At 46.1% G+C, this 9,824-nt stretch overlaps 1 long non-coding RNA gene across 2 annotated transcripts; it reads right to left on the reverse strand.

The window, feature by feature from the left end:
• Positions 1-354: 354 nt before the first annotated feature.
• Positions 355-5,106, reverse strand: LOC141571077 (uncharacterized). Of its 2 annotated transcripts, none has more exons than XR_012495601.2 (3): positions 4,971-5,106; positions 2,520-2,682; positions 355-665 (listed from the first exon to the last, which is right to left on the reverse strand). It is a non-coding gene; the product is annotated as an uncharacterized LOC141571077 (long non-coding RNA). The 2 variants fall into 2 exon arrangements; XR_012495600.2 differs by having other exon boundaries at positions 4,962-5,094.
• Between the last annotated feature and the right edge of the window lie 4,718 nt (positions 5,107-9,824).

The raw sequence follows: 9,824 nt of genomic DNA on the forward strand, positions 1-9,824 counted from the left end.
CTACCTTATTAGTGTACATTTGCATATTTATTTCAAAATTAAAATATGAGTTAGAATAAAATGCCGATTGCGTGAGTCGCCATGATTAAAACAGTACTCAATAATTTTACTAACTGGTTTTAAACTCTCACGTGATGTGTTATTTGTTTTGCATCCTCATTCTTCCTCATGTGGTGGGAACATGCCAGGTGCTGTGTGGAGTTGAAGTTTGAAGGCATTTCAGGACCTCAGGAAGACTAGACTCAAATGGAGGGAAAAGAGTCAGTCAGATGGAGACGTGCTGACATTACACCTAACCCAGCAGGGCACAGTGACAGCCCTGTGGTGGTATTTCTCAGACTCTAGGTCTTCCGTCGGGTGGTGAGTTTTATTATTAAGCTTTATAATCATGTAATATTATTGGATTTATAATTACATAGACATATTGGATTATTTGGAACGTACTGAATATTGCTCACTTTTATTACAGGAGCCTGAATGCAGGTGGGCATAGCATAAGTCAGGGGAAGACACCCTGTGATCTGAACTCAATCTCTGTTCTTCGCGAGTGAAAACGTGGGAGCACTCTTGGTCTTCCTTCACAACAAGGAGCCCCACTATCTTGAGAATCACTGTCTTCTGAATAGTCGAATTATGGAACAATTTTGTTTTTCCTTTATAGTTTTCTGTAAAAAAAAATGTCAAAAGTTACAGATTCTCAAGCCATCCACCAATATACAGAGTTTAAGGGTGAAAGTGATGGGTGTGGTGCTAGGATCAGCTTGTCATATGATTCTGCTGATGAGTCAGGTTTGAGAATCACCAAAGAAGCTTCTGGAAGGGATACGCTCTCTTCTCTAGCTCGGGGAGGGTGTGGATGTGAGGTCTGGACAGCTGCAGCCCTTTTGTTTTCATGGAATGAGATCCCGAGTGACCATGTGCAAAGGACAGAGCTCTGTATGAATGGCAGGTCAGGGACAGTGAGGCAGGGGACCCTGATGACATCAGTAGGCCACTGCATTAGCCTCTCCTGAAGAAACACAGCCTTGTCTCAGCGTCTCATTTATGAAGCCAGTAAATCTTCTGTGTGGTTTAAGACAGTTTGAGATGGGTCCTCTGTCACATACGATGTTGAGAGTCCTAACTGATAGACCTCAATTAACTGAGACAAACCGAGTATGTCTTTATCTTTCACATCCTGAAATTGCCTAATTTATAAAGTATTTAATGATGTTTCTGAGACAATCCTTTATCTGGCACCCTGGGCACCTCTGATTGCCTGCTATATTTCTACCTCTGGAAATAAACTGTCAGACCAAGAAGTATGTCCTTGAAATGCATCCTCGGTGGTAGTGAATGAATTATGTGCTTCGTTATGTAACTTTTGAATAAATTTGGATTCAACAGATTAAGGAAATAACCAGGAAATATGTCTTGTGACTTAACTGATATCTGGGTTGGTTCATTTCATCGTTCATTTGAAAAGTCTGTGTTGAGGCCTCAGTACAAACCAGGGACCTCGGTGGGCGCTGGGTGGGTATCACATGAGGATGAGCAAAGCAGACATGGTCTCTGCCCTGATGGAAGTTAAAGACTAATTGGAGAGGCAGACATGAAGCCAATAACCAGTGATCACACAGATAAACAAGAAATGTTTAGAGAATTCTATGAAAGGTAAATACTGAATACTACTGGAGACCAAGGCAGGGGTTTCTCACCTACATGAAGAGGTTAGAAAAGACCCTTCTAAGCAGATGACTTTAAGCTGAGAACTGATAAATGAATTACCGTTAATCAGGCCAAGAATGGAGAGCAAATTGCAGGCAGCAAGGACAGCATGTGCAAAGGCCCTGAGGCATGAAAGATCTCGACTCATCTGAAAGAAGGCAGTCAGTGAAGTGAGTGCGTGTACTGCCAAGAGAAGGGCTGGAGAGACATGTGGGGAGCTGTGCAGTCCATGGAAAAGATTCTATACTTTATCCTGAGTGAAATGGACATCACTGAAGGTGGCTTGAAGCAGGAGTGACATGATCTGAGCTATGCTTTTAAAGAGACCTCTTTGGCTGTGGTGTACAGAATGCACCAGGGGGGCCAAAGGTAGAGGCAGTGAAGCTAGTTAGGGGTGTTGTAGGAATCCAGGGAGGAGTTTTGGGGGCTGTGGATTCAGATGGTGGCTATAGCAGGAAGAGAGTGGAAGGACTTGAGCCATATTTTTAGGTAGAATCGATAAGGCTTGGGGTTGGACTGGTTATGTATATATTGGGGGGACGGAGGGGGAAGGATCTATCAAGTCAAATCAGTCAAGGGGCTTGCAAGGGGCCCTTGGATATAAGAGCTCATTTTGGGTTTTATTTGCGTGAACATATATTGCCAGGATAGGTAGAAATTTTGTCTTCCTATCTCAGCTGATTTATCATACCAGATTTTTGCTCAAGATAGACTTTTCTAAACTTGTCTAGAAGTCACATAAATGTGGGAAAACAAGTCTTACTCCTCTTCTAGAAAAGCAGAGAGAGAAGGAGGGGAAGAAGCTAGCATACCACTAGGGAAATCAGAGTGAAGAAATTGGGCATAGAAGGTGAGATTCTCTCCAATCAGTTCCTCCTTGCCAACCGTCACTTTCTTAGTTTGGACCTCCATCGCGTCTCACTTGGACCTTTGCAGCAGCCGCTCGCTCGTCCAGTGCCTCCAGCCCTGGGACGCCTGAAGAATATGTGGCCAAGAGAGAAAAATCAAGACCCACAGCCTCCCGGCCCTGAGGACATCCCAGAATCAACGTTCTTTTACTTTTACTTTCCTTAAGATTTTCATTCCCTTGGCATATGGGTTCTAGAGGCATCTAGGACTTACTTTTTTAATTTGTTAATTTATTTTCCAACAAACCGTAGTAACAAGCGTGTAAAAGAAATTTTGGGGGAAAAGCAGGAAAACATATTCATGACTCCATTACCCAAGTGTGACAATGGTCTTTCTTGGTTTTTTGGTTTTTTGGCTTTTTGATTTTGCACATAACCTTCAAGTCCTCGGTATGTTCATTCAGTTCAATGAGCTCTCATTGAGCATGTACTATGTGCCAGGCATACACAAGTGAACAAAACAGACAAATCAGCGAGCATGCGTATTTCAAATAGTTAAATATAATGGATGTGCCATTCTAAATTAATCTTTATGAATTTTAAATGGGATTTACGTCTTTCTTAATTACCAGTTAATGCCTGAGTGTTATCCAACACATTAAGAATATAGTTAATTAAAGCATTCACCAGTTGGGTCCTTAGGCTCTTTGCAAATAGAGACTAGAATGATTTTTGCCGCTGTGTCCCCAGACCTTTAGCACAGTGCCCTACAAGTAAAAGGTACTCAGTAAATACTAGCAGAATAAATAATGGCTCTTTTTTTCTAGGTTAGGAATAACAATTACACTTCCACAATCCTCTTTGTACCTAGAGGTTTCACCTTCTCAATCTTTCCCACCAAACTTTTCCTAACAGTAGTAGAAAGGGACTATTTGGGGATCTGAGGGATATATATGGTGACTATAATATATAAATTTTTAAAAATATAATTGAAATGACTTGGCTCCAGAAAAAAATTTGTAACCTGTAGTTGTGAGTATTTTGAGTTTCCTTATGTATACTCTTAGGAAGAATAACGCCCGGGTTTGATCTGCACAGAAGGTTTAAGACACGTTCCTGAGAATGAGCTCTGTGGGTCAAGGAGCTTCCCCCTGCTGGCTGGTGTACGAACCATATTGCTTTCCTAATATTTTTTAGCTTTTTCTTACCGCAAGAAACATCACTGTGTCAGCAGACCTGTTTTACCCCAACCTTGCTAGTTTGAGGTATTGTTAGAAGTTGAATGGTGCCCCTCACCCCGAATATATTGAAATTCTAACCCCCAGGAGCTGTGAATGTGACTTTATTTGGAAAGAGAGTTTTTGTCAATGGTCAAGTTGAGGTCCTGCTGGAGTCCTGTGGCCCTTAATCCAATATGGCAGGTGTCCTTATGAAAGGGTACGTTTGGATACAGAAATGGGTATGCACACAGGGAGGGCATCGTGTGAAGATGAAAGCACAGATCAGGGTGAAGCATCTGTATGGCAGAGCAAAGATTTCAGCAACTCACCAGGAGCTGGGAGAGGGGACTGGAGCAGATTGTCCCTCACAGGCCTCAGAGGGAACCAGCCCTGCCCATGCCTCGATCTTGGACTTCCAGCCTCCAGAACCGTGAGACAATCGTTTTCTCTTGTTCAAGGTACTTTGTTATGGCAGCCCAAACAAACCAACATTAATTGTTTTACATAAACATTTTTTTTCACAACCCAGTGGGTATGAAACACCCCCTCAAGCCTGCTTTCATTTTTTATTTTATGATGTGAGAGAATGAACACTTTCCAGATTTGTTTGCTTGTTGTATGCTACTCTGTGCATTTCCGGGGTGGCGGGGGGTCTGTCTCACATGTGACCTGGGTCAGTATGTGCTCATTAGATGAAGAATTAAAGAATCAATTAATGGCCTGATGAAACACGATTCACTGAAACATCTGTCTGATGAAGTTTGATCAAGGAAAGTATATGTTTTGATTCCTGCATTTCCTGTCAGCCCCTATGATGGCTCTGAATTTGCTGAAACATGAGCTTTGAGACAATCCCTTAGAGTAATGATTTTGCTCACACCGTCTAGACAGATGTGTTCAGGAATGCTCACTGACTGTGCGTCTCCTTTGCTCCAGTAGACGGCCGTCTCTCTAACCCCAGGTCCAGAGGGCTTGCCCGTAGTCGGGGCTCCCTACAAGCTTGAGAAATGAGCTCGAGATAAGGAACCACACCAGCAACCTACTTCTAAGAACAGGCAATGGGCTGAAGGGGAACCATCTACTTCTAATGCATGTGGGATCGGTCTGAAAACTGATCCTGCATTAGCTGGGGTCACTAACCCTGCCAGCCGCCACAGTAGACAAATCCCCGTCTCAGGTTTGTTACCTCACTCACAGTCTGATGTGGTTCAGGTGGCCCTTCTCCATCCTGCAGAAGATGAGCGAGATGGAGGCCCTCAGGTCAGGACAAGAGAGAAGGAGTCATACCAGTTCTTAACTCCTCAGCCTGGAAATGAGAGGCTCTGCTCCCGTCTCACTGACCAGCACGGGTTATGTGGCGTCACCGGAAGGTGGGGGGAGAGAGGCCCACGACATAGAACAGAACAAGTGAGCGCTGCCTCTGCCACAGCTCTCCTGGACAGCAAATGGCCAGATGAGCACATCGGCATGTGTGCAAGGATGTTCACGATGATAATGAAAATTTATTTCCAAGTAGCCTGGAAACCATTCAGAGTTTTCACAGTTGAGATTTGAAAGCCGTCAGTCACTGCCTTTGAAGCAACTCTCTTGTTCCTCCTTTGGAGGGCTGATATGGAGATAAATGAACTGAAACCCACTGGCCAGCTGAAAACCAGAATTGAGCCTAAATGAAGAAAAACAACAAAAATATTCATGAGCATTTCCAGGCATTTGGACAGTACACGGCCGCTTTGGGAGGGTTGGCGCGTACATGAATCGAGTGTTAGGAACTTCGAAAGCTCTGATTTCTGGGCTTCTGGCAACTTTATTCATCCCACAGGGCTTCATATAGGCTAGGAGGAGAACATGCAAAAACATCTGTCTGGTTGCAAAGTAGCTTTCTAGAAGGAAGGAGTGAGAAGAGAAAGTTCTGTGTCATGTCAGAGGGGCTTGGTTTCCAGAACAGAAGAGCAGAAGGATGGTTTACTATTGAGATGCTAGAAATCTCCTTGAGAAATGTGGTCCAGGACAGCTGACAGGGCAGAGCCTGAGATTTCCCAAGGAGGTGGGTCCCTGGGATGCTGAGCGCTTTCACTGGGGTGACAGCTCCCTGTCATGGGGGAGGGCGTGGGAGGGAGGGGTTTCCTGCTCTGAATGTCGAACTGCTATTCCGCATCCACTCAGCACTCAGGCTGGGGACCCCGGACACATTTTCAATTCCAAACGCCTTTCAAAACCCTTTTTTCCTCTCTTTGAAATAAATAGCAGCTATTGATCAGCCAAAACTTGGTCTTTCATGCAAGGCCCTCTGTGACTTCTAATTACGGCTCTGACCAGGACGTCTTTTTAAAACTCACTTAACCAGGAGGCAGTTGGTCTGGGCAACAGCGCAGCAGTCGGGCTCTGAGCCGGACTTATCTACGATTAGCTTTGCCAGCACTCTGTGACCCTGGAGTTTAAGACGTGATACTGTTGGCCTGTTCACAATCCTCTCACAAGCCCGAGACTCCTACAGATGGAAGTGATACTGATGAGAACATCTGTGTATGTCTGTCCGGGGGCTGGCCCTGGACCACATGCTTTCTGCATGTTATTTCTGAAACTTACAAAGTCAAGATTGCTCTCATGCCCATTTTCTAGACTAGAAAAATTGGAACTTTGGGAGGTTAAATATATAAGTAGCCCAAAGTTAGATAATTAGCAAGTGGTGAAGTCAGATTTCAAATTTACAGGATGCTAGCAGTTATCTAACTCGGGCTCCACGTCTACTACAAGGAGGGGCTGCAGGGATGCTGGGAGACCCTCCCAAAGTGACCCAGTTTGTTACTGACCGGGGATCACTGAGGCTGGGGCTCGTGACTCTCAGTCTGGCTGTCTGCCCTGCCTCATTACCTAAAGCACATTTGTCCAAGACTCCCTCAGCTCTTGACAAGAGCCGCTACGTGTCCCCTGTGCAAGGTCATGTGTCCCTGGGGACAAGTGGACATTTTGTCCTTTTGTCCAGCAGCCTGGGGAGCGGCGTGCCCTCATGCAGGGAGGCAGTCTCCATCCACCCGGACTTGGGCTTGGCTGTGTTGTGTGGGGCACGCAACCCTGGGCCCTGATGGCCTCGGCTTCCAGGTGAGTTGGGTTTAACAAAAAGAGAGCAGAAAAATGAAAACATGAGGAGAGACCAATGTTTATGAGATCGCCTTCCAGTCAAGTCAGTAATCCTTGACTTGGGTCAAGTATGGTGACCCTCCCGCACTGGGCCCTTTACAAATCTTCGCATGGTCATAACAGTGACACGCTAGGCTAACCGGCCACAGATGTGGATGAGCAGGCCGCCCACAGCTTGGTGTTTTCTCTCGGCGGTCAGCCATCGGAGCCCATATGGTCAGTGGCAGTGACCTTCACGCGGTCCTCAGACAGTAAGGGAGGGATTCTGAGCGCTGGGCACGGAGACACACGGTAGGGGGTCAAGGCTGACCAGACTGCTTCAGGGACCCACGAGTTGGCATAAATTCATCATTTCATCTTTATAAGAATCCTGTGAGGTGGGCACGGTGTTTAACACAATTCCTGACTTACAGTGGCTTAGACAATATAGATATTTATATTCATTACCTAACTTCATAAGAAGCTTGGAAGTAGATGAGAACTGTTTCAGGGGCTCAACTACTGGGTTCCCCCAAAAATAAGACCTAGCCAGACCGTCAGCTCTAATACATCTTTTGGAGCAAAAATTAATATGAGACCTGGTCTTATATTAGGTTAGATAAGACCTGGTCTTATAGTAAAATAAGTAAATTTTATAATTAAAAATTAATTTTATAATTAAAAATAAAAATAAGTATTTTATAGTAAAATAAGACTGGGTCTTCTATTAATTTTTGCCCCAAAAGATGCATTAGAGCTGATGGTCTGGCTAGATCTTATTTTCGGGGAAACATGGTAGGTATTGGTGTAACTGAGATTATTCTGGTTGCTTGTGGTGACAAGATGACTGCAGAGTCTGGTCCTCACATGACAGCATCCATCTCTCTCTTATCGGTGGGAAGGTTGACTTCCCCTTACCGCTCATTGACCAAATTCGGTCACATGATACTTTGAACCAATAACTGGAAAAGGCAAGGGGATTTCCATGAGGGCTCAGACCACGCGTGATCCATCGTCACCCCCCACCCAATCGAAACCAGGGTTCTATCAGCAAGGGACGGGGCACGTCTGCTCAACAGTCAGCCCATGGGAACTGCCATACAGTCATGCTTTTGAAATGTGCACAGTTCAGTGGAGACAACAAGGGGGGAAGGGTGGGAGAAAGCATCATGTGAAAAATTATAATCCCACAGAGATATGTAAACACAGCAGCTTTGCATGGGGGTATAGTAAGGAGTAACTAATCTGCAGTGCTATTTGAGGTGGTCTTGGAAGATGAAGGGAGGTCAGGTGGACATAGAGGGTGTGTGTGTGTATCTGTGTGTCTGTGTGTGTAGGGAAACTAAAGGGAGAGGTGGTGTAAGCTAAAGGACCTGCTGTGCAAAGGCTTGGCCGTGAGTCATGTAGCAGCATTCATGGAGTGGACAGGCACAAAATGAAGCTGCACCAGTAGAGGCCCTACAAAGGCTCTTCCGTTTCAGGAAAACGGAGTGAGAAGAGGGAAGAGACAGGAAGTCACATTAACTCGGGTACCCAGTGCCCACTGGGCATTGCTGAAGACACCCGTGTGTCTCACTTAACCCTCCAAATAATGGAGGAGGTGGGAATTAGGATCCCCATTTTGCAGATAAGAAGACTGAGGCTCTGAGAAGCAACTATGTGTCTGAGACCACCTGGTGGAGCTGGTATCAATACCCCGGCTGCCTGATTCCAGGGCCTGTGGCTTTGGGCTCTTCTGGAGTTCCCGCGATTCATGGAGTTGCCTCAGGACTGAAGTGGGTGTTTGGAAGTGGTTGTTGGGGTGGGGCTGACAGGTGGAGGGGGTCTTGCAGGCTCCCACCTTGGGCTGCCAGGGATAGCCGTGCCACCATGCTTCAAGCAGATGAGCTCCACTTTCATAGGTTAGGATTTGGCATAAAATTACCTTTGATATGCAAAGGGTCCCACTGCTCAAAAATAACATTTGAAAATCCGCTTTACTGTTTGCTGCCTCTTCAAATAGGTAAACCATCATATTTCAGAACTGGAAGGGACCATGGAGACCATCAAATTCATCCTCCACACTGCCATCAAAATGTCATTTGAGAGGCTTAGGGTGAAGAGCTGGGGACTGGCCCAGAGCTGAGGCTCATCACGGAACATGGCCGCGACCTTGGTCTCTGACCCCAGTCTGGCACCTTCTCCAGGACGGGCCCTGAGCTCCAGGAGACGTGGTGTGTTCGTTTCCTAGGGCTGCCTTAAAAAATTACCACTACAGCTAACCGTAAAATGAGAGAAATTGATTCTCTCCCAGTTCTGGAGACCAGAAGTCTGAAATCAGGGTGTCATCAGCAGAGGTGGCTCCTTCTGCAGGCAGTGGGGGAGTGTGTCGCTTGCCTCTCTCCTACCTTCTGGAGGCTCCGTTCGTTTCTTGGCTTGCAGATGCATTGTCCCGTCCCTGCCTCTGCCCTCTCATGGGCTTCCCCTCTGGGCCTTCTCCCTTGTGTCTCTCCTTTCTCCAATTCCCCTTTCCATTCTCCTGTAAGGACACCACATGATGTCTTCTCCAGGTTCTTAGCTTAAGTACATCTGCAAAGACCCTGTCTACGAATAAGGTCACATCTGCCGTCCTGGGGAGAAGGACTTGGACATATCTCTTTGGGGGGTCATAATTCCACCACTGCTGTTGGTCATCCAGTCTGCAGAAAGCCAGGCCAGAAGGGAGGAGCCATTTATGGGAGGAGCCCATGTGCTCCCTCCACCCTCTGCGTCGTCAGTGCCTAAAACAATCATTTGTCTCCATGACGAGGAACTCACTTTCGTGAGCCAAGTTCCTTCTGACCTTCTTGTCAGCTGGGGATTAGTAAGAGGGCTGCAGAGGAGGAAAGAGCGTGGAGTGATCTGGGCCTGCGATGCGAGGGGCACTGGGAGCTGGGGTCCCAAGAGGTGCTGG

Source organism: Rhinolophus sinicus, chromosome 16 (assembly GCF_057876585.1).
Source record: "Rhinolophus sinicus isolate RSI-liver-muscle chromosome 16, RSI-T2T, whole genome shotgun sequence".
Classification (NCBI taxonomy): Eukaryota; Metazoa; Chordata; class Mammalia; order Chiroptera; family Rhinolophidae; genus Rhinolophus; species Rhinolophus sinicus.